The sequence below is a fragment of the Oncorhynchus mykiss genome, chromosome 10 (genome assembly GCF_013265735.2).
Source record: "Oncorhynchus mykiss isolate Arlee chromosome 10, USDA_OmykA_1.1, whole genome shotgun sequence".
Lineage (NCBI taxonomy): Eukaryota > Metazoa > Chordata > Actinopteri > Salmoniformes > Salmonidae > Oncorhynchus > Oncorhynchus mykiss.
The window spans coordinates 68473261-68487242 of record NC_048574.1 but is presented as its reverse complement, the minus strand read 5'-3'; the positions used below and the strand labels follow the sequence as shown (position 1 = coordinate 68487242).

Genomic DNA, 13982 nt, shown 5'->3' with positions numbered 1-13982 from the left:
GAGAGTCTGCTGTGTATGTGTTCCCATAGACCAAGGCTAGTCTAATGACAGCCTACTGTGTTACAGCAGCAATTTCCCCCAAGCCACTGGAATGTCTTACTACGCACTATATTACGCTCTGCCACATAACAATGGGCTGGTTTTTGAGTTCTAAATGACCGTTTTCACATCAGTATTGTGACACAATTTTGTTGTTTAGATTTGTTTACGTCTGAGAGGAATTGTAGGGCAGTGAGAGTGGAGGCAAATAAACACTCGTGTGCGCACGCACACACACACAAAGTGCCAATAAGCCTGGTTGCCTAGTCTTCTCAATTACAGTGCCTTCAAATTATTCTTACCCCTTGACTTATTCCACATTTTGTAGCGTTAGAGCCTGAATTCAAAATGGATTATTTTTAAATGCAATCATCTACACACAATACCCCAATGTCAAAGTGAATTTTTTTATTTTTTTTATTTTTGCAAATATACTGAAAATGAAGTACCTCATTCACACCCCTGAGCAAATCTTTTGTATAAGCACCTTTGGCAGTGATTACTGAGTCTTTCTGGGTAAGTCTAAGCGCTTTCCACACCTGGATTGTACAACATTTGACTCATTATTTTCAAAACTCTTCAAGCTCTGTCAAATTGGTTGTTGATCATTGCTAGACAACCATTTTTAGGTCTAGCCATAGATTTTAAAGTAGATTTAAGTCAAAACTGTAACTCGGCCTCTCAGGAACATTCACTGTCTTCTTGGTAAGCAATTACAGTGTAGATTTGGTATTGTGTTTTAGGTTATTGTCCAGCTGAATGGGAGATTAATTCACCAGTGTCTAGTAGAAAGCAGACAACCAGGTTATCCTCTAGGATTTTGCCTGAGCCTAGCCCCATTACATTTTTATTTTTTATCCTGAGAAACTCCCGTCATTAAAAATTACACAAATACCCATAACATGATGCAACCAACACTATGCTTGAAAATATGGACTGTGGTACTCAATACTATGTTGTATTTGCTCCAAACATAACACTTTTTATTCAGGACAAAAAGGTTTTCCGTATTAATTTAGTGAGTGCCTTGTTGCAAACAGAAAGCATGTTTTGGAATATTTTTATTCTGTACAGGCTTCCTTTTCACTCTCAATTAGGTTAGTATTGTGGAGTAACTACAATCCTCAGTTCTCCTATCACAACCATTAAACTCCGTTTTAAAAGTCCCCATCAGCCTCATTGTGAAATCCCTGAGCGGTTTCCTTCCTCTCCGGCAACTAAGTTAAAAAGGATGCCTGTATCTTTAGGGAGGAGGTCAGAGACCTAGCAGTGTGGTGCCAGGACAACAAACTCTCCCTCAACGTGAGCAAGACAAAAGGAGATGATCGTGGACTACAGGAAAATGAGGACCGAACACGCCCCCATTCACATTGACGGGGCGGTAGCGGGTTCGATAGTTTCAAGTTCCTTGGTGTCCACTTCACAAAAAAACTATCATGGTCCAAACTAGGGTTGCACATTTTGGGGAATATTCAAAAGTTGGAAACTTTCCATAGGAATTTACGGAAATCGATGCAAATGAAATGTAGATGTTTTTTGCATTGGATATATTTACCATATCATATGGAGACAGAAACAAACATTGTACCTTATCATAAGTAGACAATTGAAATTGATTAAATCCTTACAATAGAAAAAAAAAGTTACAAATTGAACTTTAATTAAATGAGTTGACTCTTCACATGGGATGATTTCACTTAACAAAAAGGGAATATTGAATGATCCCAAAGATCCATCGCATCTCTCAAAAACATTTAACATAAATCTGTAAAATGATAGTCTAGAAACTAAAGCTTTGCTCGTCTTTCTCTCAGGCTTCCATGTCTTCTCCCTGGATTACATCAATGTCCAGCTCTTGAACATCAGACTGAGGCATCATCTTCAATGTCACTTTCCAACCTTGTTGAGGATGGCTGGTCAGGCACAAAAAGCCTCAAATTTGCCCAGATGGCCACCAATTTTTCAACCCTTTTATTGGTCAGCCTGTTGCATGCTTTGGTGTGTGTGTTTCCAAATAAGGACCAGTTGCGCTCTGAGGTGGCTGATGATGGTGGGATTTGGAGAATGGAGGCAACAGGGGAAAGAGCCGCAGATCCATAAAGTCCTTTCCACCAGGTGGCTGATGAGATATGTTGGCACGACTGCCATATTCCGTCTCCATCCCAAAGCCCTTGCTTGAAAGTGTACTTCGCCAGACTGCCAAGAACCTTGCCCTCATCCAGGCAAAGGTGGCGAGACATGGTAGTGATGACACCATTGGCCTTGTTGAGCTCTGTACCAGACAGGATGCTCTTGCCAGCATACTTGAGGTCCAACATGTACGCTGCAGCGTGTATGGGCTTCAGGCAGAAGTCTTCACGCTTTTTGATGTATTTCAGAACTGCAGTTACCTCTGCTTGGAGCAACAGTGAAGTGGGCAGGGCAGTACAGATTTATTCTCTTATATCTACAAGCAGTCTGAACATCAGACAGGATGGAATTGTCTCTCTCAATCCATGTAATGGCAGCTGCTATAGGTTTCAGGAGTTTCAGGCTGCTTACCACTTTCTCCCCAAATACATCATACAGGAGGATTGTTTTATTTTACCATTATTTAACTAGGCAAGTCAGTTAAGAACAAATTCTTATTTTCAATGACGGCCTAGGAACAGTGGGTTAACTGCCTGTTCAGGGGCAGAACGACAGATTTGTACCTTGTCAGCTCGGGGACTTGAACTTTCGGTTACTAGTCCAACACTCTAACCACTAGGCTACCCTGCCGCCCCAGGATCCTGATGGGGCTGTCCATATCAACAGACTGTGATAATGACATTTCTTGGAGACTCCTTCCCCTCCAGGAGACTGTCAATCATGATGACAACACCACCCCAACGAGTGTTGCTGGGCAGCTTCAATGTGGTGCTCTTATTCTTCTCACTTTGCTTGTTGAGGTAAATTGCTTTGCTTTCCATTGTTTTCAGTGCCATGATGTCCTTGAGGAGCAGATTCGATGCATGAGCAGCAGAGCCAATGGGTGTGATGTGAGGGTAGGACTCCTCCACTTCAGACCAAGCAGCCTTCATGTTTTCAGCCGTGTTTGTCACCAGTGCAAATGCCTTCTGTGGTCCAAGGTCATTGATGACTGCCTTCAGCTCATCTGCAATGTAGAGACCGGTGTGTCTGTTGTGCCTTGTCTGCTCTTGTAGAATACTAGTTGAGGGGAGGAGATGATGTAGTTAATTATTCCTTGCCCATTAACATTTGCAATACGGTGTGCTTTCTCTATGATTTGCTTGACCTTCACCTGAAATCTGCATCCAGCAAATGAGTAGATAAAGCATGTCTGGTTGGAGGGGTGTATGCTGGGCGAAGAACATTCAGAAATCTCTTCCAATACACATTGCCTGTGAGCATCAGAGGTGAACCAGTTGTATACACAACTCGAGCAAGACATTCATCAGCATTTCTCTGACTACTTTCTCTGATTCCATGAGCTGTTGCTATCGATAAGGTGTCCGATTCATCATGTTCACCTCGAATAGAAGTAGAGGGACTTTTGTCAGCGGTTGCTTTTCGTGAGCGGTGAGGAAACTTAATGCACTTGGCCAGATGATACTGCGTCTTTGTTGCATTCTTCACATATGAATTGGCACAGTATTTGCAATTGTACACAGCTTTTCCTTCTACATTAGCTGCAGTGAAATGTCTCCAAACATCAGATAGTGCCAGTGGCATTTTCCTGTAAAGATTAGACAAACATGAGTAAAAAAATATAAATGCAATTCCACATACAGATAAATAGTTAAGCAGTTAGATTGAACAACTCCTTGGTAAGATAAATGTTTTAAAATGAAACATGTATGGACACAGGTGAATTAACACTCAGTTAGGCTCAAGCAAGCTAAAAATCAACATGGTAGCAAAAACTAACTAGAAGAAATGGTTAACAAGTATGAAATGATTTTTAAAAAACACACTTTGCTGTAGGCTACTATTTACTAGTTAAAAAAACAAAAACATGTTATAAAATATTTTCACTCCACCTAGTATCGTAATCAAAACTTACCAGAAAGCATGTAGTGTGGGCTCAATAGCATCTCATTGGTGTGTAAGCTCTTGAGAATCAGCTGCAAATGTGATGGAAGAACACACTGTGCATGCAGAGGGTTGCAATTCCATTGGGGATAGTTTAACCAAAACATGCCACAAGACCTAGAATTGCCTTGTGTATCCCACAAAAAAAGGTTCACTTATAAGCTAACTTTTTTGATGAATTTGTGCAAAATTCCAGAGCTCAACTTCCAATGGCACATTTACCGCCAGGTTTCCAACTCTTTGCAACCCTAGTCCAAACACACCTTTACCCCCTCAGGAGACTGAAAAGATTTGGCATGAGTCATCAGATCTTCAAAAAGTTCAACAACAGCACCATCAAGTGCATCCTGACCAGTTGCATCACCGCCTGGTATGGAAACTGCTCAGCATCCGACCTTAAGGAGCTACAGAGGGTAGTGCGTATGGCCCAGTAGATCACTGTGGCCAAGCTTCCTGCCATTCAGGACCTACAGTTGAAGTCGGAAATTTACATACACCTTAGCCAAATACAGTGGACAGAACAAGCATTTGATACACTGCCGATTTTGCAGGTTTTCCTACTTACAAAGCATGTAGAGGTCTGTAATTTGTATCATAGGTACACTTCAACTGTGAGAGACGGAATCTAAAACAAAAATCCAGAAAATCACATTGTATGATTTTTAAGTAATTATTTTGCATTTTATTGCATGACATAAGTATTTGATCACCTACCAACCAGTAAGAATTCCGGCTCTCACAGACCTGTTACTTTTTCTTTAAGAAGCCCTCCTGTTCTCCACTCATTACCTGCATTAACTGCACCTGTTTGAACTCGTTACCTGTATAAAAGACACCTGTCCACACACTCAAACAGACTCCAACCTCTCCACGATGGCCAAGACCAGAGAGCTGTGTAAGGACATCAGGGATAAAATTGTAGACCTGCACAAGGCTGGGATGGGCTACAGGACAATAGGCAAGCAGCTTGTTGAGAAGGCAACAACTGTTGGCGCAATTATTAGAAAATGGAAGAAATTCAAGATGACGCTCAATCACCCTCGGTCTGGGGCTCCATGCAAGATCTCACCTCGTGGGGCATCAATGACCATGAGGAAGGTGAGGGATCAGCCCAGAACTACACGGCAGGACCTGGTCAATGGAGGAAGAAGGATGAGTACAACCCCAAGAACACCATCCCAACCGTGAAGCATGGAGGTGGAAACATCATTCTTTGGGGTGCTTTTCTGCAAAGGGGACAGGACGACTGCACCGTATTTGGGGGAGGATGGATGGGGCCATGTATCGTGAGATCTTGGCCAACAACCTCCTTCCCTCAGTAAGAGCATTGAAGATGGGTCGTGGCTGGGTCTTCCAGCATGACAACGACCCGAAACACAGCCAGGGCAACTAAGGAGTGGCTCCGTAAGAGGCATCTCAAGGTCCTGGAGTGGCCTAGCCAGTCTCCAGACCTGAACCCAATAGAAAATCTTTGGAGGGAACTGAAAGTCCGTATTGCCCAGCGACAGCCCCGAAACCTGAAGGATCTGGAGAAGGTCTGTATGGAGGAGTGGGCTAAAATCCTTGCTGCAGTGTGTGCAGACCGACCTCTATATGCTTTGTTAGTAGGAAAACCTGCAAAATCGGCAGTGATTAAATACTTGTTCTCCCACTGTACATTTAAACTCAGTTTCACAATTCCTGACATTTAATCTCAGTAAAAAATTCCGTCTTAGGTCAGTTAGGATCACCACTTTATTTTAATGTGAAAAGTCAGAATAATAGTAGAGAGAATGATTTATTTCAGCTTTTATTTCTTTCATCACATTCCCAGTGGGTCAGAAGTTTACATGCACTCAATTAGTATTGGTAGCATTGCCTTTAAATTGTTTAACTTAGGTCAAACGTTTTGGGTAACCTTCCACAAGCTTCCCACAATAAGTTGGGTGAATTTTGGCCCATTCCTCCTGACAGAGCTGGTGTAACCGAGTCAGGTTTGTAGGCCTCCTTGCACGCACACGCTTTTTCAGTTCTGCCCACAAATGTTCTATAGGATTGAGGTCTGGGATTTGTGACGACCACTCCAATACCTTGTCTTTGTTGTCCTTATGCAATTTTGCCACAACTTTGGAAGTATGCTTGGGGTCATTGTCCATTTGGAAGACCCATTTGCGACCAAGCTTTAACTTCCTGACTGATGTCTTGAGATGTTTGCTTCAATATATCCACAATTTTCAGTCCTCATGATGCTATCTATTTTGTGAAGAGCACCAGTCCCTCCTGCAGCACCAGTCCCTCGTGCTTCACAGTTGGGATGGTGTTCTTCAGCTTGCAAGCCTCCCCCTTTTTCCTCAAAACATAACGATGATCATTATGGCCAAACAGTCCTATTTTTGTTTCATCAGACTAGAGGACATATCCATGTGCTGTTGCAAACCATAGTATGGCTTTTAATGGCGGTTTTGGAGCAGTGGATTCTTCCTTGCTGAGCGGCCTTTCAGGTTATATCGATATAGGACTTATTTTACTGTGGATATATGTTCCCGTTTCCTCCAGCATCTTTACAAGGTCCTTTGCTGTTGTTCTGGGATTGATTTGCACTTTTCTCAAAGTACATTCATCTCTAGGAGACAGAACACGTCTCCTTCCTGAGCGGTATGGTGGCTGCGTGGTCCCATGGTATTTATACTTGCGTACTATCGTTTGTATAGATGAACATGGTACCTTGAGGCATTTGGAAATTGCGCCCAAGGATGAACCAGACTTGTGGAGGTCTACAATTTTTTTCTGAGGTCTTGGCTGATTTCTTTTGATTTTCTCATGATGTCAAGCAAAGAGGCACTGAGTTTGAAGGTAGGCCATGAAATACATCCACAGGTAAACATCCAATTGACTCAAATGATATCAATTAGCCTATCAGAAGCTTCTAAAGCCATGACATCATTTTCTGGAATTTTCCAAGCTGTTTAAAGGCACAGTCAACTTACTGTATGTAAACTTCTGACCCACTGGAATTGTGATGCAGTGAATTATAAGTGAAATAATCTCTCTGTAAACAATTGTTGGAAAAATGACTTGTGTCATGCACAAAGTAGATGTCCTAACAGACTTGCCGAAACTATAGTTTGTTAACAAGAAATTTGTGGAGTGGTTGAAAAACGAGTTTTAATGACCCCAGCCTAAGTGCATGTATTCTTCCGACTTCAACTGTATATACTAGGCGGTGTCAGAGGAAGGCCCCAAAAAATGTTCAATGGCTCCAGTCACCAAAGTCATAGACTGTTCTCTCTACAAGCGGTATCACCAAGTCTAGGTACAAGGAGCTCCTTAACAGCTTCTACCGCCTTCTACCCCCCCCCCCCCCCCCAAGAACAATTCAAATGGCCACCCGGACTATTTACATTGACACCCCCCCCCCCCTCTTTGTTTACTTTACCCCTACCACTTTACCCCTACCTACATGTACAAATTACCTAACCTATACCCCCCGCACATTGACTCTGTATCGGTACCACCTATATATAGCGTCGGTATTGTTATTTTATTGTGTTACTTTAGTTCATTTAGTAAATATTTTCTTAACTCCATTTCTTGAACTGCATTGTTGGTTAAGGGCTTGTAAGTAAGCATTTCACACTACACCTATTGCATTCAACACAGTCAAATCAAATTTGATTTGTCACCCGAGGGACCTTACAGATAATTGTATATGTGGAGTACAGAGGTGAGGTAGTCATTCAAAAATCACATTAAACACTAGTATTGCACACAGAGTAAGTCCATGCAACTTATGTGACTTGTGGTAAGTACATGATGGTCGCCATCTTCATGCACTTTCGCTATTGGCTGGTGAAGCTGTATAGATGTTGGTTTGTGGTAGAGGGATGGAGCAACAGAAACCTAAGCTCAATAGCTATTATCACCAGTGCTTGACTTGGACTGAAATAGGTTCAAGTACTCATTTTGGGGGCCGGTACCGTTTATATATTTAGGTGCAGGAGCTCCACAATACTTGAGCTGATATTCTATAAGAGGAACAGGAGCTCAAGCAGTAGAAAATCTGACGTGCCAGTACTGAGCTCCTGTCAAAGTCAAGCACTGATTAGCCCAATGGAGAACACAACACCCACTGGCTTCTATCTAACTGACAACTGAACAGAGGTGGAGTCCATGTGCTCTCTTGATGCGTGTTTGTAGGGAAAGCACAGAAATAGAGTCATCTATTGTATATGTATGGGAGAATACTTCAACTAAGCGAAGGGAGTCCATTTGTGGTGTAGGCCTACGTCATCAAATCAGATGTGTTGTACTCCAATTATATTACACAAAACAAGAGAAATTTGTTTGTCTAAATAATAAATTATGCAACAGTAATCCATGTTAGCTCAGATTAGTTTAGAATTCAAATGTATAATTCCTTATATCAGAGACTGCAGAGAGAAGTGTACCACTAAATACCATCTGATATTGTCAGTCATACAGTAGGTTGACCCCTATTAGCTTAACCCAATAACCTGAGAATTGACAAGTTGATTTGTAGTTTTACTGAGTTATTGATTGGTTGAAGGATTGATTAGAGTTTGAAACGTGTCCTTCCTTCCTAATAGGCCTGCAATGACATAGGACTACTGTTACTTCCAGACGCGCGCACACACACGTTAATTGTTTATCCAACAAGAACCGCAACTAAGAGCGATTCCCATATTTCTGTAGTTAATTGCCCTTGTTGCTATTCAGCAGCCTGTTCAATTTAGGCAGGATAGTATTCAGTTTGGGGGATTGTTGTGAGAACTGATGGGGGACAGGACATAAGGGCTCGGACTAGGTCATCTGACTAAAGCAGTACAGGGCACAACAATGTGGAAGGCTCAGATATAAATATATTACGTGGAACAAACATGCTCTCTCATGTTAGGAGGAATACTGTAGGTTCTACTCATGACATTTCTAGCTGTGCTGTTCAACAGAGGTTGTCTACTTAACGTGGGGGAGCAGGCATGGTGGAGGTAGGTGGCAGAGACGTCCCTCCCCTTCTACATCTCCTCTTTGCCTGATATTCAAGTTGGTTCTCAACAATAACATCTGTACAAAGGTTGAGGATTCAAAACATGTACAGCCCCCCCCCCCCCCCCAAGTCACATGTTTGTCAAAACAGCATCTTTAGGAATTCAACACATTCCATTAGCAGGGCTGGGCCATTCACATGATCAGTGTTTCTTGGCTGCAAAGAGCGAGCAGCCAGGCTGAGGGGAAGACCAGCGGCCCAGACAATTCCCTCTTAGTTCTGCTGTGGTTTGTCTCAGCCTGCGAGTGCGTGTCTGTGTCTGGTCTGTACACACAAGAGAATGACTGAGCGCACAACTCGACAGGCCAAATGGCCATCAGAGTAGTGGTCCAAACCACACACTGGCATAGTGGAGCTGAACACACAAAACAGACCAAGACAAGGCTATGCCATGTGTTATGTTATATGTTAACGAAGTATGACAATGAATGCATTGCCAATACCAGACCTTTTACTTCATTTAACCTTTATTTAACTAGGCAAGTCAGTTAAGAGCAAATTCTTACTAACAATGACGGCCTACCCCGGCCAGACCCAGACGACGCTGGGCCAATTGTGCGCCGCCCTATGGGACTCCAATCACAGCCGGATGTGATGCAGCCTGGATTCAAACCAGGGACTGCAGTGACGCCTCTTCCACTGAGATGCAGTGCCTTAGGAGCCCCACATAACCACATGTATGGGCATAACACTGATCAACATAATGGCCTGCTGATCGATACATTCTAGATGAAAGAGCAGTATCTGGCTGGGGCGTATCTACTGTAAACAACAAATCCCTTTAAGACAACCAGCATGTCAGAATACATTGTGGAATGTTGTCATTACTTTACAAATAAACTATGAGGAAGGATCTTTTCTTTTTGGGATGATCGTTGTTCAGCTCAAAACCACATCACTTTCACTGACCCAACACTTAGAGGCTCTTGTCACAGGCTGTATGGTTTCTGAATAGGGGAAGCGGAGTTGATGTGTGTTAAAGTAGCAGGTAAGAGCTAAGCTCCAACGGCGCTTGAGTTGTGTGAACACCTGCAGCTCGTCAGTCCACCTGGGAACCATAAAGTCAGGGTCTATATTTCAAAATGTCCAGATAAGCAGCAGTAAACTCAATAGAATTCCCTCAACAATAAATACAACAAAAATGCTTACATTCTGCATAGTAGTACTGACCTGGAACTCAATGCCTGATCGACCAGTCCAGTCGCCTAGCCAAATGCCATTGGTATATCAGAACGAGAGACGAAGTCGGCCCTACAAAATGTCGACGGGTCGAGCACTCAAGCTAGTCCACAGGGTCCCGAGACGTACCCGAGAGACATACAGAAATAACGTTGGGAGAGTTCACAGGAATACTGAGAGAGAAGGTGGGAGTTCACCGTCTCTCAGCCACCAATCAGAGGGAGTGTAACCTAGCCCGCTCTCACAACAGGGTCTTCACTGGGAGCGGGGGGGTGTGTGTCTCACCCCCTTCCTCTGGCTGGTAGCCAGGCCAGAGATATCGAGCAGCACCAGAGCTGAGCTCTATAATGCAATCAGGCTGCCCGCAGGACACTCATAGGGGACAGGCTAAGAAAGGACTGGCCTGCCCCTCTCGCCCTCTACCTCTTGACTAGACACATCTTTTTCTCTAGTATAAACTCATTTAGATAATGATTTTTTTAAAGAGAGAAGCAACAAGATGAAAAGCGAAAAATAGAGAGAAAGAGAGCGATAGAGGTAGGGAGGAGTGTGTGGTCTGTCCGTATGGGCCCGGCTGACTCACAGTAACCCGAGAAATTACACAGGGCGGCGGTGGGCATTTCACAGCTTGTCTCCAGGGTGCCCCCTCCCCCCCATCACACAAACACACATAGGAATCCTCAAGAGGGGAGATAGGGCCACAGCAGCAGTGCGTCTAGAGGCTGTACGAAGGCCCTGCAGAAGCACAGGTGTGTGTACATGTGGCAGAGACAGATGAGCCGACACGGGGGGGCGGGGCCACTTACACACAGTCCCTTGTGGTCGACTTTCAAAAGTAGACCACTCACATGGATTGATAGAGCCACAAACAGTTCAGATGTCTAGATCAAACAGTAAAGTCACTAAAACACTGAAATGTGAAGGGCACACCATTTTCTCTCAACGACCATGAATTACAGCGGCTGTAAAATGTATGAGGTCTGGATATTAAAATGTAGCATTACAGGCTTTACGGCCCAGTTATGCTCATCTAGTTCATGTCTGCGTCCCAGAATGGCACCATACATAGTGCACTACTTTTGACATGAGCCCTAGCCAAAAAGTAGTGCACTAGATAAGTAATAGGGTGCCATTTGGGACGTGACCAAGGCATGCAGGAGGAGGAGGGAAGATGATTTAATGGTTGTTTCTAATGAAGCATGTCTTTTCTATGAAAGTGGATCGGGGAAGAGGCTCAACTATAAGCTGACTAAGAGGAGCACTGAGACAGACAGGCAGAGTTAACAACCTCTACTGGGTTAAACAGCCCACAGCAGCAGCTCACACCCTGATACACACCCACAAACTGTGGGATTAGGTTAGAGCCAGAGAAAGAGAGGAGACAGAATGACCCAGAGACAGCGACAGAGCGACCCAAACAGAGCGACCCCGACCGAGCGACCGAGAGGAAAAAGGTAGCACAAAAGTGAAACAGAACAAAAAGCACTAGACACCAGCGTGGTAGACCACTATTCTCTCTTCCCTCTCTCCCTCCAGACATCTGGTAGCCATCAGCACCGCACACAGGAAGCGGCCGCCATGCCGTGCTGGGGCGCCAGGGAACTGCGCCTTTTTCCTCCGTCAGACTCAGCGCTGCGCTCAGCAGAAACAACAAAATCAGGCAGCAGAGGCCAGCCCTCACTGAACACAGCAGAAGCACAGAAGAGGCTCACATTCCTACTGCCACAGCCTGCCAAGAGGAGCCCTGAGCAGAGAGGGACAGAGAGTAGGCTGACTGAGGCTTGGCTAATGGTGTGGGTTTGAGGCTAGCTCGGTGCATCTTTTATTTTCCTTCCTTTCTCTCCCTCCCACTCTCTCTCTGCCTACTGATGGCCTATGAGGAGGTGGAGGGGGTTATTGATTGACATTCTGGAATATCCTAAAATGCACACACACACACCTTGCTCATTTAGTCTCGTAACTGGTTCTGAACTCCTTCCAGGACGATTTCACATGTGCTTATACACAGGCTCCATGCACTCTCAGCTTTAGAGACTTGTTCCCATGACTGCACAAACAATCCAGTGGATAGAAACAGGATCACTAGAAAAAGCATCCCCATTCAAGTCAATGTTCTGTGATGGGTGGATGGCCTGCAGGTCATATTTGTATTTCTATGGTCTGGTCCCGTGAGCTGCTGGAAGGGGAAGCCAGCTCTGCCTGAGAGGCCAAAGCAAAGGGACCATCTTTGGACATCTGTGTGCTCCTGGGTCCCTGCAGCAGCCCCCTCTCTCTGGAGCAGCAGTAGGACTCAAAGTTGGGGCTGGAAATAACCTCTCTCTCTGTCATAAGGTCTATTTTTACTAGCCCGATGACTCCAACTGAATTCTTCCGCTGCTCTGTTTGCTACATAATTCAGTCTGAGACCGCAACAAACTACTTCAACGATGTCAACGTCAAGATAAGGGGTGTTGTACAGAACAAAGTAATCAGCGATTGGATCATCTCTAACCAGAGAATCAAAGCTAATGACAAATGTAAAAAAATAAATAAACTGCACTTTACCCACTAGTGTCCCAGCCCAACCTAGCGGTTTCTGAGACCAATCAGAACGGTTAGAATGTTTGCGTCGGGGAGGTAGTAGGTACTCAGATAAATTGCAGAGAAGTAGCATCCGTGGTCGTGGCGTAGCCAGGCAATATCTTTACAGCGAGCCATTTTTCCAGCCAGAGGTCACTGGACTGGCTTTAACATGGAACAATAAATAACGATTTCTAAAAGTTGAACTCTGAACATGTTCGTATTATATTGTACTGCAAGTTGCATTCATGTAGCCTGCATTGTATAACTTAGGACCAAATCTGTCTTCATTGTCTGCCCTGGATACAGGCATTTAAACATATCCAGCCAAGAGTCTGGAGAAGTGTCTTATCTGTGCTTCATAAGAACTGGGTCTGGATAGTGTTAGAGTTGGCATATTCAACCATAACGCCATGTGACTGTGGAGCTCTACAACCACAGGAGAGTTTCCACACAAAAAAAATAGAAAGAGTGTGCGTGTATTAGAGGTCAACCGATTAAAATAGGGACGATTTCAAGTTCTCATAACAATCAGAAATCGGTATTTTTGGACACTGATTTGGCCGATTTTTTTACACCTTTAAGTAGGCAAGTCAGTTAAGAACACATTCTTATTTTCAATGACGGCAGAGGAACAGCAGTACGACAGATTTTTACATTGTCAGCTCCGGGATTCAATCTTGCAACCTTACAGTTAACGAGTCCAACGCTCTAATCACCTGCCTCTCATTGCACTCCACAAGGAGCCTGCCTGTTACGCGAATGCAGTAAGAAGCCAAGGTAAGTTTCTAGCTAGCATTAAACGTATCTTATAACATGGTTGATGATATTACTAGTTTATCTAGCGTGTCGTGCGTTGCATATAATCGATGCAATGCAGGGTGATTATTTAACAAAAGCGCATTTGCGAAAAAAGCACAATCGTTGCACGACTGTACCTAACCATAAACACCAATGCCTTTCTTAAAATCAATACACAGAAGTATATTTTTAAACCTGCACATTTAGCTAAAAGAAATCCAGGTTAGCAGGCAATATTAACCAGGTGAAATTGTGTCACTTCTCGTGTTCATTGCGCACAGTCAGG

At 43.8% G+C, this 13982-nt stretch overlaps 1 protein-coding gene across 6 annotated transcripts in view; it reads right to left on the bottom strand.

Annotated features, from left to right (window-relative positions):
• The window catches only part of LOC110534539 (GRB2-associated-binding protein 1), a 70915-nt gene that overhangs the window by 46938 nt on the left and 9995 nt on the right, over nt 1-13982 (bottom strand). Inside the window, exon 1 of one of the 6 annotated variants that reach the window (XM_036933664.1) lies at nt 10328-10524. The exons of the other annotated variants lie outside the window; for them this stretch is intronic. The gene's annotated coding sequence lies outside the window, so the exon portion shown is untranslated. Of the gene's footprint in view, nt 1-10327; nt 10525-13982 lie in introns of those variants that run through there. 6 annotated transcript variants of the gene reach the window in all.